Below are 20,102 nucleotides of genomic sequence, written 5' to 3' on the forward strand. Positions count from 1 at the left end.
AAAACAAAAAGAAACAAATGTGTAATGAAATCTTCTGTAACTTTGGATTTAAGAGGTAACTGATCTTTTTAAAAGGAGAACTCATTTACTTTGTGCCTGTTCTGATGGCCTGGATCCATCTTACTGACTGACCCCAGCATTCTTTTTTTAAAGACACTGGGTTTTGTTTCCAATATTAAGATTTATTTTTTTAAATTGTTGTTGAAGCAATAGGAGGATGAGAGATGGATTGTGCACGACTGTGTCTTGAGAACAAAAACATTGCAGTTTGAAACTTGGACCTAAAGTAATTAAAATGAAACTTAGAAATCCCAGTGCATTGTGTGACAGCAGCTTTTCCTATAGGATGTGCAGCATCACAAAGACTTCATCAGTGGGGTTGGGAGTGCTTGGAGCTTTGTCCTGTGCCACTCTGGGATGCCATGAACCAGGACTTCACCTGCCACCAGCCCAGGTCACCCTCTGCCACCGCAGCTCCTTGGACCTTGTGTCCCCAAAGCAGACACAAAGTGTTTCTGCTGCTCCCCCTTTGCACAAACCCACAGAGAGCTGGGATTTTTCCAAGTCTCGTCTCTCCATTGGGCCATATTCCCAAAGAACCAGCAGCACATCCTGATGAATACGGCAAGTTACGTGGATGGTTGTCAGCTCCACTTCCTGCCTAGAAATCCTGAAACTGCTTCTAAATGCTGCTCCTTCAGCTCCTGGACACCTTCTCACACAGAGCTGGGAAAAAAAATCCCCTGGCCACCAGCTAAAAGGTGAGTTATGCCAAAGTTAGAGTACTGTGGGAAATCTCTGTCCCTCCCTGTCCTTTTAATGTATCTGTACATGGGGGTGTGCCTGGATGTGTCTTGTGCACAAAGGAAGGAGCGTGCAAGCAACGGGACTGACACTTTCAGTGTCCATGCTATTCCATACCCATGGGTACAGAGACATTATGGAAACCCTGGCACAGACAGGGCCTTCTGTCCATGGGTAGAGACATCCTAGAGCCCCTGGCACAGACAGGGCCTTCTGTCCATGGATACAGAGACATCCAAGAGCCCCTGGCACACACAGAGCCTTCTGTCCATGGATACAGAGACATCCAAGAGCCCCTGGCACACACAGAGCCTTCTGTCCATGGGTACAGAGACATCCAAGAGCCCCTGGCACACACAGAGCCTTCTGTCCATGGGTAGAGACATCCTAGAGCCCCTGGCACACACAGAGCCTTCTGTCCATGGGTACAGAGACATCCAAGAGCCCCTGGCACACACAGGCCTGGCACACACAAGCCTGGCAACACAGGTTGCTTTCCCCACAGGCTGCAGGAGATGAGAACACAACAATTGCCAACACTGACTGAAAGCCACAGCTCCGGGTGCTCCCCGTGAACCCCAGCTCTGGGACCACTGTCTGCCCCATGCTTCAGGGGCTGCAGTGGGAGCCCGGCTGGGCTCTGCCCTGGGGCCATCCTGCAGGGACAGCTGCAAACAGGGAGCATTCCCTTGCCACAAAGAGCCAAGCCATGGCTGCAGGGCAGCTGCTCCAGCCCGGAGTGCACTGCTGAGTGCTGTGCTCTGGGGCTGGGGCTCCCCGCACAGGGGACTGGACTGGTGTGCCACAGGAGACAGAGAAGCTGCAGCTTCAGCATAACTGAGGTGGGTGTGTGGGCTGGGCAGAGTGGGGAGGCTCAAGGGGATTCACAGAGCTCATCCTGCTGCAAGGACGAGGAAAAGGGAGTGGGAGCTCAGCAGTGAGGAGAGCTGAGGGCTGGAAAGCAGCTCTGAATGACACTAAAATCCCACTGGAGCTCTGAGACATTGCTGCTCCTCAGCCAGTGACAGGATGAGTCCCTAAGCCTGGGGCTCGGCCTTCCTCATGGTGAGGGGCACCAAGGAAGGCAACAGTGTGATGGAGACTGCCATGGGCTGGGAACTCACTGGGGGACAAGAGGGAGCAGTTGGGAAGTAAAAGGCAGGTGGGGGAGAGAACAGTTCAGAGAAGGGCTGAGATACAGCTTGAGCAAGCTGCAAAATGTCATTTGGGGTCATCCCAGACTGATTTCATTTCAGAAGCTATTGAACAAGTTTAATTTTTGGGTGGTGTCATGTTTGCCCTTGGAGGTGTACACTCTGCAAACTTGAGCTGTGTTGCTGAAATGCTCAAGCAGGTCTGTGCTGCAGGTCACCCCATTTCTTCTTTGGCTGATTGCGGCCCGGTGCTGAGCTCCAGCAGAGCGTTGGCAGAGCCCAGAGCAGCCTCAGCACCCGCAGAGCCCGGCTGCAAGGAGAGAAACCAGAAAGCGCCCGTCAGCTGAAGGCTCCTGTCCCCTTGTCCCAGCCGCCCGCAGTGCCCAGGCCATGCTGGCCGTGCCCAGAGCTGTGCCCAGAGCTGCCCATCCCTGCTGCCTGTGGGAGCAGAGCAGGAGGGCAGGACATGTGCCCAGCCTGCAGCCGGCCACGGCACATCCAGCCCTCAGCAGCTGCCCAGAGCAGGATGCTCCTGTGCTCGCTGCCATCTCCCCAAAGCTCTGATCCCACCATGCCAAGCAGACCGGACCCACCTCACGCCATCCTCCGCTGGAAGAAAAGCTGGTCCCAAACGATGTCCTCAGCCTTCTCCAAGGGCACGGCCCATCCACGCCACAGCTGCACCCAAGCATTTCTCCATCCAAACTGGACCCCACCTGGAACGCTTCCTCTAGAAAAACACACAACAAATTATTGAAAATAGATTACAGACAAAAAGGGGAACAAGAAAAAAGGTCAAAAATCTTATCTCTGTCAGGGGATTAAGGAAGGCCCAACCCCTGCATGCCCGGGAAAAACCCACCCACAGGTGAGGGAAGGCCAGGCTTTCTCCCTTCCCCCTGCACTGCCCTCCAAAATAACGGTGATCCCAAAGCAAACAGGGGCAGTGGAGCAGCCCAAGCCCTTCCTTGCCTGCAAAGCAAAGCAGCCCCTGCACAGGTTCTGGAGTCCCACCTCTGCTCCCACCATGGGGGTTTCTTTGTGTCGGGCTGGCTGCCCCAGCCCCAGCCCGGGGCACGGTGGGTGCTGGGGCTGTTGGCAGGGCCAGGAGCCCACTCCCATTTCATCAGCACCCCAGCCCATCCCCCCAGCCCTGCCAAAAGCAGCCTGGCAGCCGACTGAAGGATCAGCTGCATCCTCCCCAGCAAAGGGGGAACCTTTGGTTCCCGGCCAGGCTGTGCAATGCCCAAATCTGGGAGCATCCCCCTGCGTGTGGACTCACCTGCAAATTCCCTGTGGAGCCTGGCTTTGGAGAAGGCGCCAGAATCAAAGTCCATCATCTTCAGCTGCCGGTGACCAGGTGGAGGAAGAGGTTGTCATTTTTGATGTCGTCCTCACTGTCCCCAGCAGCAGCAGCCCCACCTGGTACAGCTTCTCCAGGGCCGCCTCCTCCTTCCCTGAGGTGAGCCCAGGCTGTCAAGGTTCTGCCCAGGGCCCCAGCTGTCAGGGAACCAGGACAAGCAAAACCAGCTCAGATGGTGGCCACCAGTGCTGGGCAGAGCAGCTCAGCTCCAGCACAAGGGCTGCGTGTTCCCATCTGATGACCCCTGGGCAGTGACACAGGCAGGACAAAACCAGTCTGGTTGGCTTTGCCACTGATTGCCAGGACAAGTGTGGAGCTGTTACCTGCCAGGCCCCTGGATCCAACTGTGCACGTTGATCTCTCCCATCTTCTAGGGCAGAAGACCACCCTGCACCCATGGATCACGGAAAAGCTCTTCTAAGGATGGCCTGTCCGAGGGCTGCATGGACAAACACCTCTTAATGAGATCCTGGCACTCTGGGGAAACAAACCAGAAATCACCAGTCAGTTGGAGAAGTTGCCCCCCTGTTCCCATGCCCAGGCCATGCTGGGTGTGCCCAGAGCTGGGCCTAAACTTCCCCATGGATTCTGTGTTTGGAGGAGAGCAGGAGAGCAGGACATGTGCCACCTCCTCAGCAGCTGCCAGAGCAGGATGCTCATGAGCTGCTGCTGTCTCCCAGCACTGGTATTGCCCCCATGGCCAGAGATGAGGACCCACCTTGAGAGAGCCGTCGTGGGAACAAGATCCGCCCCCAGATGATCTCCTGGCCCCTCCTGAACGGGTGCTTCCCCATGACCAGGTGGTACAGCAGGAGGCCCAGGGACCAGATCGTCGCTGCCTCGCCGTGGTAGCGTTGGTGCTGGATCCACTCTGGTGGGCTGTAGGACAGGGTTCCTGTGGAACACAGACAGAGTTCATCAGGGGGACGCTGCTGCTCCCAGAGCCTGGCCCCAGCACCCCATGGCATGTGGGGGCTGCCCCAGTGGCACACAGGGTGACTGCTGCCCTCTCACCAGCACCTGGGACTTGTGTACAGACTTGGGGCTGGAAAAGAAGCCACTGGTGTTGGAAGAGGGCAGCAGAAATCCTGGGAAGGCCCAACCATGACACACAAAAGCAAAACTCATCCAGTGGTGGAGAAAGCCCGCTCTACTCCCCGCCTGCACGGCCCCCCAAAAATGTTAACCAGCCAATGCAAACAATGGGAGCAGAGCAGTCCAAGCCCTTCTCGCCTGCACACCAAACCATCCAGGGCACAGGGTCAGACGCCCCTCTCTGCTACCCCCACTGGGGTTTTTGTCAGGCTGGCTGCCCCAGCTCCAGCCTTAGCCCAGGCCACAGTGGGTGCTGAAGGCTGTCGGCAGGGCTGGAGCTGGCCCCCCTCACACCCCCACCCAAATCAGCTTGGCTCCAGCATTAATCCCATCCTGGTTGCAATAGGGGGAGCCCTGGGGCTGCACCCCGGCTGGGCCATGAGATGCCCAGGAGCATCCCCCGGCAGAGCTCACCTGCAAACTGGGTGTAGGCTGTGTCTTGGAGGAAGGCGCCACAGCCAAAGTCAATCAGTTTCAGCTGCCCGGTGGCCAGGTCGAGCAGGATGTTCTCAGGCTTGATGTCCCTGTGCAGGACCCCACAGCTGGTGCAGTGCCGCACGGCCTCCAGCACCTGGCGGAACAGCCCCCGCGCCTCCTCCTCCGGCAGGAACCTCCGCTCCGCCAGGAAACCCGACAGCTCCTGGCACCGCTCCGGACGCTCCAGCACCAGCACGACGCTGTCAGGGAGCTCAAGCCACTCCAGGAGCTGAATGACACCAGTGCAGCCAGAGGACACCTTGTCCAGCAGCACGACCTCCAGGGGTGCGCTGGTGCCGTCGGGCTGCGGGAGGAACGCGATGCCGTCAGTGGGGCTGATGCCGTGCCAGGGCTGGGGAACCCCTCAGCCAGCCCGGGATGCTCTGCATGCCCCGCTCAGCCCATGCCCGCTCTCCCTGCAGGGCTCCCGGCGGCTCCCACCCTGCCGGGCCCCGGCTCCTCGCCACCCGGCACGGCCCGGCTTCTGCCGCTGGCCCCGCTCACTCACCAGCTCGCCCCAGTGCCGGACGCGGTTCCGTGGCACCCTTTTGATGGCCACCTGCAAGCAAGAGAGAGCAGTGGGTTGAGCGCGCCGCCCGCCCCGCCGGGCCCCATCCTCCTCCTCCTCCGCCCCCTCCGCCTCCTCCTCCTCCTCCTGCTAATCCTCCTCCTCCTCCGCCCCCTCCACCTCCTCCTCCTCCGCCTTCCCCCTCCTCCTCCTGCTAATCCTCCTCCTCCTCCGCCCCCTTCTCCTGCGCCCACCGCCGGCCCCGCCGCTCACCGGGGCGCCGTCCGAGACCCGCGTGGCTGCGAAGACGCTGCCGAAGCCGCCGCTGCCCAGCAGCGAACCCAGCCGGTACCGCTCCTGCAGGGCCTCCTCCTGCGCCTTCCCTGCGGGCGGGACGGGGCTGTCAGCGCTCGGCCCGGGGCCAGGAGCGGCCCCCGAGCGCCCCCCGAGCGCCCCGGGCCGGCCCTCCCCAGGCGTTCTGTCCCTGGAACGGGACAGCGGCGGCTCGGGGCCGACGGCCGCGCTGCCGAGCGGCGGAGCTCGGGCCGGGGAAGCCGCAGCGGGGGCGGCGGGAGCGGCCGCGCCGCGTGTGTCCTCCGCGGGGCCCGGGAGGAGCCGGGGCCGGGGCCGGGACTGGAGCCCACGTCGGGGCCGGGGCCGGGCTCGGGCCAGGCGGAGCCAGAGGGCGGCGGTGCCGCCCGAGCTCCAGGCACTGATGCCCGCCCAGCAGCGCCACCGCCAGCACGACCAGAGCCGGGCGGAGACGAGACCCCGGCGGGACGGCCGGGGACGGGGACGGGGATGAGGACGGGGCAGCCCCGCCGGGGGCCGGGGGCGGGCTGGGGACATGGCCCGGCAGGGGGAGAGGGAGACTGGGAGAGGAGGGGACAACGGGAAAGGGAGAGCGGGAGAGGGTGCGGGACAGCAGGAGAGGGAGAGGAGATGCGAGAGGGCACTCAATAGAGTATGTGCTGCCGCTGCCGCTGCTGCTGCCGCTGCTGCCGCTGCTGCCGCTGCTGCCGCTGCTGCCGCTGCTGCCGCTGCTGCCGCTGCTGCCGCTGCTGCCGCTGCAACTGAAGCTCCGGGGCCGTTTGTCCCCGTGTCCGTTTTTCCGTTGCCCGCTCGCTCCCGCGCCCAGCCCCCCGCTCCCCGGGGGCAGCCCCTGAGCCTGTCCAAACACGGGAACTTTGCCCTGGTCAGCCCCGACCCAGAGTCTGGACTCCTACACAGGGGAACAGGAATCCCCTCGGTCGCTGCCATGCATTGTCCCCGCTGAGGATCAAACCCTATCGGGGCACATTCCCTGAGTGCAGAATTTGTACCTGACCCAAGCACTGCACTTACCTCTCCAGCAATGATTAAAAAATAAAAATCTAAAGTCTGTGAGACTCTCCGATAAAAACAGAATGTTACAAATGTTGAGTAGAGGCAACTGCACGTTGTAGTTGGCATCTTAATATAATAAAATTTTTTTTTATTTTTTCTATTTTACAAATCCTGAAAGCATGTTTCCTTAACTGCCAGTACTATTTAGTTTATTGTCAGCTGTGTAGAAGTCAAATCATAACTTTCAAAATAATTCAGGCTAATGCAGTTTAGTAATGCTTAAAAAATGTCTACTTCATACGGCAGCTGGGCTTTGATCAAATCTGTTTGCTGTATATCCAATGGCATATTTTACTAAAATTCCTTTCATCAACGTATGGCCTCATTATTTGATGCACTGTCAGTGAACTCTGTGCAGCACAGTCTGCAGGATTTCATATATAAACTACACTATAGGGAAAGACATGCCGGAAGGATTTTAATTTCCACTTTCAACAAATTGATTTAAAAATTCATTACTATATTCTTGAAGTCTACTGGAGACGGGTTTTTTTAATGCATTGTCCACCTAATTTTGGATCAACATTTTGTGCAGCTAAAATGTAAAGTGATACACATATGAACGTGTACACTGCACAGCAGTGATCATCTGTTGGCCCAATAACCCAGTTATTTTATTGTTAGACTGAACACATTTGCTTTCTTCCTGGTTTTTTTAAACACTTGATTTCATTTAAATTTGGAGTATATGTGACAGAGAATCAGCAGAGTCTCTATAAAAAATCCCACTTGTGAGCTTACACAAGTCATTGACTCAATGGGGACCTGCTCCTCTTGATGGGTTTCCCTCAGGTACTCATCATCACAGCATCTGAGCACTTTAAAAGCTTTAATGTCTCCATTCTCTACCCTCTATCCTTGTTAGAGGTAGCTGGATTTCTTTTAATGCTGCCATAGGAGATGACATCCCTTGGATAACATCACACTAGCCGTCAGGACCAGTACCCACATCCCCCTAGTCACACAGCCAACCTTCTCCACAGGGACAACAGACTTGGAACTCCTGCAGGGAGATCCATGACTCACATACCACTTTTTACAGTGTTTTATTTGTGATTTAAGTGCTTGTGCAAACTGCAGAAAATTACAAGCAATCACAGTTTCATTTTCTATAAAGAACTTCACAGAGCTGTGTAAGGAAAAACACACTGCCAGTATGGGTTCAGACAGCAGGTCATCAAAGCTTTAACAGCCCTGTGTCCTCTGATCATCAATTTTACCATTTTCAAGGGTTACAACATGCTGCTATCTATTCAGAGCTTCAAAAACCTTTCTGTTTGTGACACAGCAGGAATCACTTTATATTTGGTGCAACAGTTGTTTTGCTATTTTTAAGCTGCTTTATGAGGGGTGCTATCATGACAGTTCCTGGAATCTGAAACAGCCCTACTGAAAAAGAAACCAAGAATTCATGCATCACCTCCTCCATTCAACACAGAAATACTTCCACTTTAGTTTAAAATCACAATAACTTTCCTGTGTCTTGTGAGGACACAGTGTGCAAGGATGAATCAGTATTTCACTGAAAAAAAGGAAAAAATTTAGATGGTTAACCAGTTAGTTTCCATAACCAGAAGTCCAACATTAAAAAGGCAGGATGTAAAACACTTCTCATTTCCTTTTCCCCTAAGTCATTTGTCCCCTAAGATGATGAGGCAATCTCAATCTTGAGGGACTTCTGAGGTTTCATTCCTCAGGGAATGAAAGGATTGTCAACACTGGAACAGGAGCTCAGAGAAATTGTGGATTCTCCATCTTTGCAGACATTTGAAGCTTGACTGGACATAGCTCTAAGCAATCTAATCCAAAGCTGAAGTTATCCATCCTTCGAAATACAAATAAAATCATATGACTTCCTCATGTCTCCTTCAATCCTAATTTTTCTACTATTTCCTTTAGCAGTTAATGGACAAATTAATAACTGAACTGAATCACACACTGAAGGTCTTGCTCAACATCCAACACCCTTCCACTTAAACTTGGATGTCTGACAGCCATCAAATGACTTTTTCTACTCTCTAGTGACCTTATCTTCCCAAAGACTCTTCTGATAAGGGCAATGTCTACCTGAGCTGCTTACGAATTAACTACTTCACTATTAAAATCTGACTGAAAACAGGATCACTTGTCTTTTATAACACTGTCCAAAAGCTGAAGCAATTCAAGAACTGATCCATAGGCAGATAATCAACCCCTGTACCAAGAACAGCAATGTGTGCATAGGACAAGTGGAGTACACACAGCATAGGTACAGGCACTGCATTAGCTGTATCACTTAATTCAGTATCTCACAGCTTCCACGTACAGTTCACCCACATGGTCCTGGTTTGCCCATCCCGTGAAAACTAAGCCCACAGCTGAGTGTCACAGTTATTAACATGGTATGTGAAATAAGGCTTTTGCCTGCACGGAGACAAGAGGGGGATTTATTCCAAGATTTCCCCACTGGAGTCTGAAGAAGTTGGGTGAAAAATGCCACTGGATGAATTATTGACACCCAAACCACACCAATGACTTCTGCTCGCCCAGCACACAAGACCATCTGTGTGTTCCCTCCTGACCTCTCTTTTCTATCCAGATCAGCAGCTCTTTCCTGCCAGTCTATTATGTCCCAGTGACACCAGGAAGTGGAAGCCATTGTAGTTACCACATTAAATATTTCTCAACATTGCAGGGAAAAAAACTACTAGAAAGGAATTGGGCTGCATGCTGGCTTAGCTAGAAAAAGAAATGTGGTGGAGAAGATTAAGCTGTGTTTCTATAGCCACAGCTGAGCAGGTGGCAAAGACCCATCACTGGTGCTTGTTCCATAGAGGATTCCACTCCCTGGCAAAACAGTTACTCCTCAAAGAAACCAGGGCTTGAAGATATCCAGGACTCTGCCTGTCAGATGAGCCTTGTGTAAGTTTATGAAGTCTTGGGGTCACTATGATTAACTACCTTCCTTAAGCTGTTCCCCACCAGGCTTTAGTGCTTTTAAACCACTGACCCCTTGAATTAAAGAGGGAGATTTCTCTTTTCACAGCTGTGACTCAACACAGGAAGGAATTCAGAGACATCTGAAAACAAAGCCAGGCAGAATTAAAAACAAAATCCTTTAATGACAGATTTAGCAAGTGATGGGCACAGCTGGAGCTTACAAATACAACTAAGCAAATGAGCATGCATTATACAATAACCTTACATAGACAGATCCTATGAAGGGCAATTTCCTCACAAGGAATTGCAAAAACCTAACTGCTATGAATAAATCATCAGAAAAACTAGATATTGGCTGTTCAAAAGGAATCTGAGTCTTCGGATCCTTTACCAAACTAAATGGTAACCACCCCTAAAATATGTGACAACCAATTAAGAAACTAAAGCCTTCACTTTTAGTTATTGTCTATTTAAATCACAATACAAAATCAAAATTCCTGTGCCTAGAGAAGAATAAAACACTATTAAGGTAGTTTTCAAAACTTATATAATACCTTTCTTACATTCAACTTAAAATATAACAGTAACTAGTACATACATCATGGAGTCATTGTAAAGAAAATGTGTGCCTACTATTTCTGCTGGGGAAACTGATGCTAAATGTACTCACTAGATATTCTAGGAGGAATTGAAGTGAAAAAAAGAAGTGGAATTAGATAGTAACAGCTAATTATCAGTGTCACTATCTTAAACATGGCATGCTTCTTTCTACCCAGTCAAATGGGCTACATGACACAGCAGACTACTTTTAAGAAGTAAGCACAAGTTTGCCGATGAACTTTATAAAGTGCAACAAATATCTTGAAGATAATCACGCATGAGGAGTTGACCACCTCCACACAGTACTGCAAAGCAAAACAACAATGACTACTGAAAATTCTATTTCCCTTATCTGCCTAGCTGGGGTATGTGACATGCATTAATGGCACGGGGAATAATGTACTTGCACTCAGACCCTGGACTGACTGATGTCAAATGAAGTTCAACCATTCATATTAATGGGGATCAGCATTTGTCCGAGGGAATGGAAGCCTCTCGGACCTCAGGGTCATGAATTGACAAGCTATCGAACATTTTCTCTGTAGTGCTGACCATCCTCCATCCCCACTGAGCTCAGCTGTCTGGACTCTTAGTCCCGCTCCAGCTGCTTTGTGCTCCTCCTGAGGCACAGAAAGAGCTCATTACAGATTCTTTCTGTGTAATGTGCAATGAGGGCTGAGGTCTCACAACTCCCTTTCTAGGAAATGCAGAATAGTCACATTTCTCCGGACCCCAAGAAAAACAGAGACATACATGCAAACTGTGAGTTTTGTTATTCTGGAGATCTGTAATTGACTAAGCCAGATGGTGACAGAAGTGCCATTAATGCAAAAAAAAAAAAAAAACCAAAAAAAAAAACAAACCCAAAAAACCCCAAACCCAAACCACTGAAAATATCTCCTCAAAAGAACAAAGATGACTAATAACTTGTACCAAGAAAATGACTGTTAAATTGCTATTGTCTCACACCACTAATACACTGGCAGGATGCAAAAAGCAGTTTTTCTTACAGATAGATTTTCTGGAAAAATACCTTCTCGCAGAACTTATTCTTGAATGGTTTCAGGATATCTATAAACTCATGGGTTGTAGTCATGCTAATGATCAGCAAGCAGTAACTTCAGATAGCTGATAAAAGTCTGTAGCTGATATTACCCAGTAAAACATTAAAACAGGCAAAAGAAACCACTGCAGCAGAGTTTTGGCCTTCTTAATATCAAGTAGAGAAATTCTGGGAGTAAGGACAGTTATAATTTTCACCATCATCATTAATCCTAATAAAATTAAGAAGGGCAATAGTAACAATGATAACCGTAACTTTTTTCCTAAACTTTTTTGGCAACAAAAAGTCTGCCAGATGCAAATTTAAATTTTATGGATGATAAGAAAGTCAGCTGTTTCTAGTGACTTTTACAAGTTATAACCCAGCTCTGGTAGTCAGGACATGCAGAGTGAGTGAATTCAAAAAGCCCACTCAAGCCCTGGCATCTCTGTTTCTTTAGAGGCACCTCAACCACACTCTTGTTTTTCAGAGGAGTTTGTGCAGACATTAAAAACCATAATGCAATAAAAAGAAAAGAATTCAGCATGCAAGGCCAACCCCAATGAAGGATGAGACAAATGAAAAAAACAAGATTAAAGTAAGTGCATAAAAAATTTCAGTATCATGAGTCACTAAACTGACCCATGAACTATAACTTGACCATGTCTCCTTTAATTGTTCCACATAAGGATCTGCTTTCTGAAAAAGAAGAATATCTTTAGCAGACATAGTGCTACAGCCGTTTTTTCCTTTATCAATAGTATATGCGTACTGTAGTGCAAGTTACAGAACTTAAGTTCTACCACAGAAAGAAGCATGTAGGATGAAGGAGACAGACAGCTAGACCAGAAAATGCCTTCTATATGTACCTGGTGAACTACCAGTAGAAGTCACCACAAAACAATGACGATCTATTCCTGACGGTAATATAAGGTGAAATATAAAAGCTAAAAAGGCAAGACTGCAAACTTAGGCAGTCAGTAACTGAGAAAGTATTCACATTTGATATTCTTTCAGCATTAAAGTGGTCTCTCATTTTTCTTTCCTTAGCAATATGGATCACAAAACATATTACTGATTTTCTACATTTAAGCAGTTCTGGGTTTTCTCCACCTTCAACATTAATTTCCTGTTCCAGAAAAATCCTCTCACACAACAACTTGTTACTTAAATAAGAATATAAAAATGTTTGTAATGGCAAAACTAAAGGCTCATCCAGTCTAGTGGTCTCTTTTCAACAGCAAGAAGAAAAAATATAGAACATTTATATACGATATTTCCCTACCCTTAGTGCCCCCCCTCCTCTCCATCTATTTTCAGCTCAGGAGATTTCCTGAGCCTATTGTGGCCTGTCTATTTTGCAACCCCCAAGTAGATATCACTTTCAAGTACTTGTCCAGCATCCCTCTGAGCCCTTGTAAAATTCTTGCATCTGCAACACCATCTGGCAAACAAGTTTATATGTCTGCTACCCAGTGTGTGAAGAACCACTTCCAATACCAATAGTGCAATGTGATAATGTATTAATTTCCCCTCATACACCACCACCTTCATAACATTAGCCAGAAAGTAGCTCCCATTGGGCAATAAAAAAAGGAAAATTCGGATTTAGTTTGATGCTCATCCAACTGTTTCAACATTAGCTGCATGACACATGCTACCTCATTATTTATTTTGTATAATTGTCTCACGGAGTGAGTGGGAAATTAAGTGAAAATTGGTCAAGAGAAAGTTAAGAAGGTGATAGTAGTCATCAGTTCTAATGAGTGTTTGCTGCCAAAGAGAAATATCTTGCTATGGTCACTGCACAAGACGAGATATTTCACGACTAAATCTTTGGTGAGAATCCAGGATCAGCTTTGAACAAACTAAGTTCAATTCAACAGAGTAAGCATTTGCCAAGGCTGGCAAACATGGGGCAAAATCAGAGCTGAGATCAGTGAAAGACAAACCCTTCAGTTTCACAGCCATCAGTGGCTCAGGATTGGTAGCAGAAGGGTTCCCACACATGAACTGGTGAGTACCTGCAGGCAGATAGGATGGAAAAGGCATCCCAGCACCCAGCAGCTGGGGAGATCTGTCACATCTCTCCTTGACAAGGCCCTTTGCCTCTCTCACGCTGCAGTAAAATTCACTTTTAGTTTACTGAAATGACCAGGATTTCTCATATTCACAACTTTTACTCTAATAAAGGCAGCATGGAGGTGAAGCGTTTTACTTTTGCACCAGTTGATAATGTATCTTCAAAATCTGCTTTCAAAATTACTGAATAATTTAAGAAATGTGCTTTAAGATTTATGTTATAAACTGACTATGAGGAAGTAAGAGTTATAAGCTCTCTTAATCTTCAGGTTTCAAGGTGTGAGTGATGTAAGAAACATCATCTTGCAATACAGAACAGTAAAATTGTGAAGATTTATGCCTTCCGTTGAAACATCTGGTCTTACCTGCCCTTGGTGCCAGAATGGCAGACTGGATGAGCTGCTTGTTTATTCCAGCCAGGCATTTCCCTGACTCCTGGACTTTATGTTAAGGCATGATGAACATCTTACTCCCACTGGAGAATTTTTACTCTCATGAAGTCAATAGGTCAGAACTTTTGAAATTTACAGCTCGTGAAAGGGATTCCTCCTTTGAGTTTGTTAGATTCTAGTGCATCAGTAGACAAATATAAATACTTAAAACAATTGTACTTTATGTACTCCATACTTGTGCTTCATACAGGCATAGGCATTAATTTAAAGGCCTGTCAGAATGCAACTTCATTAGCAACAGAGTGAATCATGAGGGGTAGGAAATATCCAAAAGGATTGCATCTCACAGAACTACAACAGTAAGCCCTATCAAAAAGTTCCTTTTGTTTTACAACCACAATAAACTTTTCAATTCAGTATTATAAACTGTAATTATCCTGGAGGATCAAACTAGTTGTATTTACTTACTTAGAATTCAGAATAATTTCATTCTTTTTACTACATCTATCAAAAGTCAAATTTTGAGTTAGCAGTGGATCACGATAATGTAAAGGCATTTCTGTTACTGCCTAATGAGTTTCAGAATTGTTTCAAAAAATACACACATTCAAAAGTTCCATAACTTCATCAAAAACTCACATTGAAGCAATGATGAAAAGCATTCAATTTTCTGAAAAAAAGTCTCCACTAGGTTTTAAAACAGAAAAATTATACTGCCTTTTTCAATTACAGCTACTTGTAAGATTTTCCAGAGGTAGCTACAGTTTGGCTTTGACCCTACTATTGCAAAGTGCCAGAAATACCAAATTATAGCAGGGAAAATGTTGTGTCTGCACACATGTATGTGTTTGTCTACAGTCTGCATGAGCAACTGAAAAACATCCAACATACACACATAGCAAATCGCGTAATTAAAACTTACTGTTATGCAGAAGAAAATGATCATTTAAGTAGAAAATAATGGAAGGACAGCAGAGATTTCTCAGTACTAAACCATAATGCTTCATTTAATGAGTAATCCCTGGAGCATATGGATGTTTACGTCGCTCTGGGCAAGCTCAAGTGCATACACAGACAATTACAATGCTTCAGCTGATGTATGATACCTTGTTAGGCTGCTGTAATGCAGTGACATTCTTTCATGGCCTTACAGAGTGCATTTCTGTATTTGCTTCCATGCCAATACAACCTTTGTCTTTGCAAGATTAAGTGGCTGCATGTTCAAAGTTAGAATGCCTGAATCTGAATACACAAAGCCCTGGAAACTTAAAAGCTGGAAACCCTGTCTGCAATCTCTCTGACTTTGGCAGGTACATTGTCTGCATCCACTCTGCCTTCAGAAAAATAAAATATTAGTAAATTTTTTAAAAAGGACAAGATTTTGCAATAGGAAAATCACAATACAATTTGGTTGCATTGCATCTTACATGAATAATTGCTGGACAGCAGACTTATTTACATGATCCATTGAATACAATTTTTAAAAAATTAATATGTAGATACAGGCTGGAGATTAAGAGTAAATGCTGGCCAATGGCTTCAGAAAGACTCCAGGTTTTGCCTTGGGAGAATGGCAAAAGGAGAAAATATATTGCTAAAGCCTCTCTTCCCACCTCTTTTATACTGCTGCCTCTTGTCAGAATGTAGGATGCAAAGTTCTGAGACTGGTATTTGGCAAAAGCACAGCTTAAATTATTAAAAAAAAAAAAAAGAGGGAAAAGAAAATCTAATGAAACTGCTTTGGTCAATCACACAGAGCTATTGAACACCTCCTTAATGTTGTTAGTCTTCACTTCTCCATGAATTTTGTGAAAGCTGAAGGCAGTACTTCAAACTATTAATCTTCTATGCTTTTAGACTCTATATACAAATCTTATTTTTCTAGTCCATATTACCGGACAAGGAAAGTTAAAATACAGAGATTATAAACTCTACTGCTTGGTCATATGGGGAACTCTAGAACCTCAGAAATGCCCACACTTCTGTATTTCTTTCTATGTATTTGATCCAAAATTCTGGCTATCAGTGTGAAAGGAATTTTAAAGTTCTTCTATTAATAACAATCTAAAGATAGAAAAGATTCACGATTCACAAAAAAGTAACCCACGCACACTCAGATACACACACAGTATAGATGGTTGTGCTTTGTTCCACAAGAAACTCTTGTGATTCACAGCACCTGAGTATGAGTTTCCAGGTTTCCATGAACTTAAATATTAAAAACATAATGCATTTAAGAAATTTCTTCCTTTTTTTTTTTTTTTTTTTTTTTTAATGAAGCCAAATGTAGCAATCAATGGTCATCTATGTTCTGGTTGGCATATTTCACACAAGAGACCCTTGATAATAAACCATGGCTGAAATATCAAAATTCCTTCAAATACTTACCTCTGTTAATGGTAAAAACAGCTGCACTCAAAATCTGCTGCCCTTGATATCACTTACATTCCCACAGGAATATAAATCTCCATGTTTCAAAAAAGGTATTCATCTCAGGGCTCTGGAGAAACACACAGCTTGTTTGTTTGATGCTGCCTGATAGGATTATTGGGTTAACATGATGAAATAGACTCTTTTTTTTCCATGAAGCTTATCTAGTCTCACATAATTAATCTGAAAACAGGCCAAAAGAAAAAACAGGAAGAGAGATACAACAAATTCAGAGCTCAAATATGGTCATTTGGGCCACTGCAGATCTTCAATAGAAGCAATTTAGGACGAGACATGGGAATACAGAAAAAGAAACACAATGAAGAGAGACTACTGAAGGCTGTTTCCTATCTGTTAGAAATCAAAGAGGATCAGAGCAAAAATGAAATTGTCTTGTAGCTGAGGTAATAATGTACCTAATGATCTTGAAATGAAATGTTTAAAAAGCTATATTTCTACCTTTCATTTTAAAAGATGTGCATTTTAATCCCATGAGTAATCCAACAATGATAATTGCAAAACTGTAACATATAATTAAATTCAAACCCAAGATCTATTCCACCCTTGAATCGAAATTATTCCTTTCATCATAGTAAAGGCCTGTTGTTTTTAAAACCTAGTGTCTATATTTATTTCATTTAATTCATAAGCCCCTAGTTATTACTGTAATTTTACTCATACGCCGGTTATCTAATGTGTAATGCTATAGCTGTTTGAAGTGTATTTTCCAAAACCAGAACAGAACTAAGACCCAGAGACACATCACTACCTCTTGCAGAAATGTCACTCATGCTATGAATAAAGCATAAGCTTAGAAAAACATCATTACCCACCAAACAAATAGCATTTACTCAACCAAACCCATGTGTCTGGAGCTGCGCTCCCGAGCTAATTGGAGGCAGATTCTTGTGCCATGCCACAGGACGCAACAGCTGAGAAACCTCTCGAGCTGGTCATGGAGAGCTCAGCACGCTGTGCAAGGGGAATTGCCAAACTCTGGGACAGGAGGCAGGGCCAGAAATCCCAGAAAGCAGGGTGTGGATATTCTCAGTTCAGTCAGAGAGAAAAAGAGAAGGTTTTCTAACCAGGCGAGAGCCTGGGAGACAGTTGGGAAAGAATGTAAATAATTCTCTAATCTATCTTGTTGTTCACATTGTTTATAGATAGGTTCTGCCACCGTGCGTCATTCACTGCACACCAGTGGTGTGAGATGTTTTTACTCTAAGACCAATGAAATCAGTCCACACGATGTTCTCTATAAATGGAGCAGTGCATTTGAAATAGATTGGAGTTCGTTCTCTTTGCCTTTGATTTGGAGTCATTTTCGTTCCCGTCCTGCTCTACAGTGACAAGTGAGCAGATGCAAAGATAACCTTTGGTTGGAAGGTTCATCCAGAGGCCACCTTTGGCTCAGGGCCTCACTCAGGGCTGTTGTCCAGGCCTTGGCACTTCAGGGACGTGGTTTAGTGCTGGGCTCGACACTGCTGGGTGACCGGCTGGACTGGATGAGCTCAGAGGTCTTTTCCAACAGAAAGGATTCTGTGATTCCATGATTCCATCTGCTGCATTCAGCCAGGTCCATGTTAGCAGCATTCATTTGCTCACAAAGTCTCCTCAGGCCCAGCTCTTGAGGCCTGAGGCTTCAGCTCCTTCAGCTCCTGGTGCTCAGCTGCTCGTGCTGAACGAGACACTCGGAGAGAAGAGCACAGTCCATCCAATTCCTTCTGGGACACGGAGAGGGGAGGCTGTGCAAACAGGAGCAGTGTTTGGTGTGGCCTCCTCTCTGCCCTGCACGCCTTTCAGCGCTTTGAAGCAGCCAAGAGCTTTCTCCAAGAGTGCAATGGAGCAGCTGTTCCTGCTGCCGGGTCTGGCTCTCTCCAGTCTCTGACCTTGCCTGCTTTTGTCCCTCTTGCTGTGCCCTCTGCTCCCCGAGGGCTCGGTGGCTGCTGCCCAGGACTGTGGGACTGGCACAGATCCCGTGGTGGAGACCCTCCTTTCTCTGCCCTTGGAGCTGCCTGGGCACAGCAGCCTTTTCCATCTGGAAGCTCCCCATGGACAGGGAGTCCCCAGCCCCGCTCCTTGCACAAGCTCCAGGAGCCCAGGGCTGCCATCTCAAGTCCCTGCTGGCCCTGGGGGCTCCCAGGTGGGCACAAGTGGGGCAGCACAGCCAGCAGGGAGCCTGTGAGTCTCTTCCAGCCCTGTCTGCTCTGAGTTTGGGCCTTGGAGCCTCAGGTGGCCAAAGGCAGCTGCTGCTGGTCCCTGTGTGTGCCCGTGTTCAGCGGTGCTGCTCCATCAGTCTGTGCCCAGCCACGGGGAAAAGCCTCAGCCCTGCAGGGCCAGGAGCTGCCGGGCTCTGCCTGAGCAGCTCAGCCAGAGGGAAGGGAGCTGCTCCCCACGGGAACCAGGAGCAAAGGGCTGGAGCACCTCGCTCTGGGGCAGAGCCCAACTTCTGTGAGGGAGTAACAGAGTTATTCACGTGCACTGGTGTGTCAGCACTGCAGGTGCTGTGCCTGCAAACACATTCGGGATGTGCAAAAGAATTCTGCAACTCTTGGCTGGATCAGGATGTCAGCAGTGCTGAACTCCAGCTTAGTCCAAAGCAAACACTTGACACCTCTTCTCATATCTGCTAGATTTTTTACCGCAGGGTATCCAGAGAAAATTAAACAGAGGAGTAAATATTTTCATTGTTTATCAGAAATGTATCTTATTTTGCTGTAAATCTTATTTTTGCTGAAAAATCTGATTTTTGCTGAAAAATCTTACCTATTTTACATGATGTGTTATCTACTTAAAAAGAAATAGAAAAAAATTTTAAAAATGAGAAAAATATGAAAGAGAAAACAAAAAGAAACAAATGTGTAATGAAATCTTCTGTAACTTTGGATTTAAGAGGTAACTGATCTTTTTAAAAGGAGAACTCATTTACTTTGTGCCTGTTCTGATGGCCTGGATCCATCTTACTGACTGACCCCAGCATTCTTTTTTTAAAGACATTGGGTTTTGTTTCCAATATTAAGATTTATTTTTTTAAATTGGTGTTGAAGCAATAGGAGGATGAGAGATGGATTGTGCACGACTGTGTCTTGAGAACAAAAACATTGCAGTTTGAAACTTGGACCTAAAGTAATTAAAATGAAACTTAGAAATCCCAGTGCATTGTGTGACAGCAGCTTTTCCTATAGGATGTGCAGCATCACAAAGACTTCATCAGTGGGGTTGGGAGTGCTTGGAGCTTTGTCCTGTGCCACTCTGGGATGCCATGAACCAGGACTTCACCTGCCACCAGCCCAGGTCACCCTCTGCCACCGCAGCTCCTTGGACCTTGTGTCCCCAAAGCAGACACAAAGTGTTTCTGCTGCTCCCCCTTTGCACAAACCCACAGAGAGCTGGGATTTTTCCAAGTCTCGTCTCTCCATTGGGCCATATTCCCAAAGAACCAGCAGCACATCCTGATGAATACGGCAAGTTACGTGGATGGTTGTCAGCTCCACTTCCTGCCTAGAAATCCTGAAACTGCTTCTAAATGCTGCTCCTTCAGCTCCTGGACACCTTCTCACACAGAGCTGGGAAAAAAAATCCCCTGGCCACCAGCTAAAAGGTGAGTTATGCCAAAGTTAGAGTACTGTGGGAAATCTCTGTCCCTCCCTGTCCTTTTAATGTATCTGTACATGGGGGTGTGCCTGGATGTGTCTTGTGCACAAAGGAAGGAGCGTGCAAGCAACGGGACTGACACTTTCAGTGTCCATGCTATTCCATACCCATGGGTACAGAGACATTATGGAAACCCTGGCACAGACAGGGCCTTCTGTCCATGGGTAGAGACATCCTAGAGCCCCTGGCACACACA

The 20,102-nt window shown here is 47.3% G+C and overlaps 1 long non-coding RNA gene and 1 pseudogene across 1 annotated transcript; one reads left to right on the plus strand and one right to left on the minus strand.

The window, feature by feature from the left end:
- LOC137466938 (zinc finger protein 850-like) overlaps positions 1 to 20,102 on the plus strand; it is a 466,234-nt pseudogene that overhangs the window by 171,928 nt on the left and 274,204 nt on the right.
- Positions 2,050 to 2,670, minus strand: LOC137466952 (uncharacterized). Its single transcript, XR_010995348.1, has 2 exons — positions 2,552 to 2,670; positions 2,050 to 2,268 (listed from the first exon to the last, which is right to left on the minus strand). It is a non-coding gene; the product is annotated as an uncharacterized lncRNA (long non-coding RNA).

The sequence above is a fragment of the Anomalospiza imberbis genome, unplaced genomic scaffold, assembly GCF_031753505.1.
Source record: "Anomalospiza imberbis isolate Cuckoo-Finch-1a 21T00152 unplaced genomic scaffold, ASM3175350v1 scaffold_48, whole genome shotgun sequence".
In the NCBI taxonomy this organism is placed as follows: Eukaryota; Metazoa; Chordata; class Aves; order Passeriformes; family Viduidae; genus Anomalospiza; species Anomalospiza imberbis.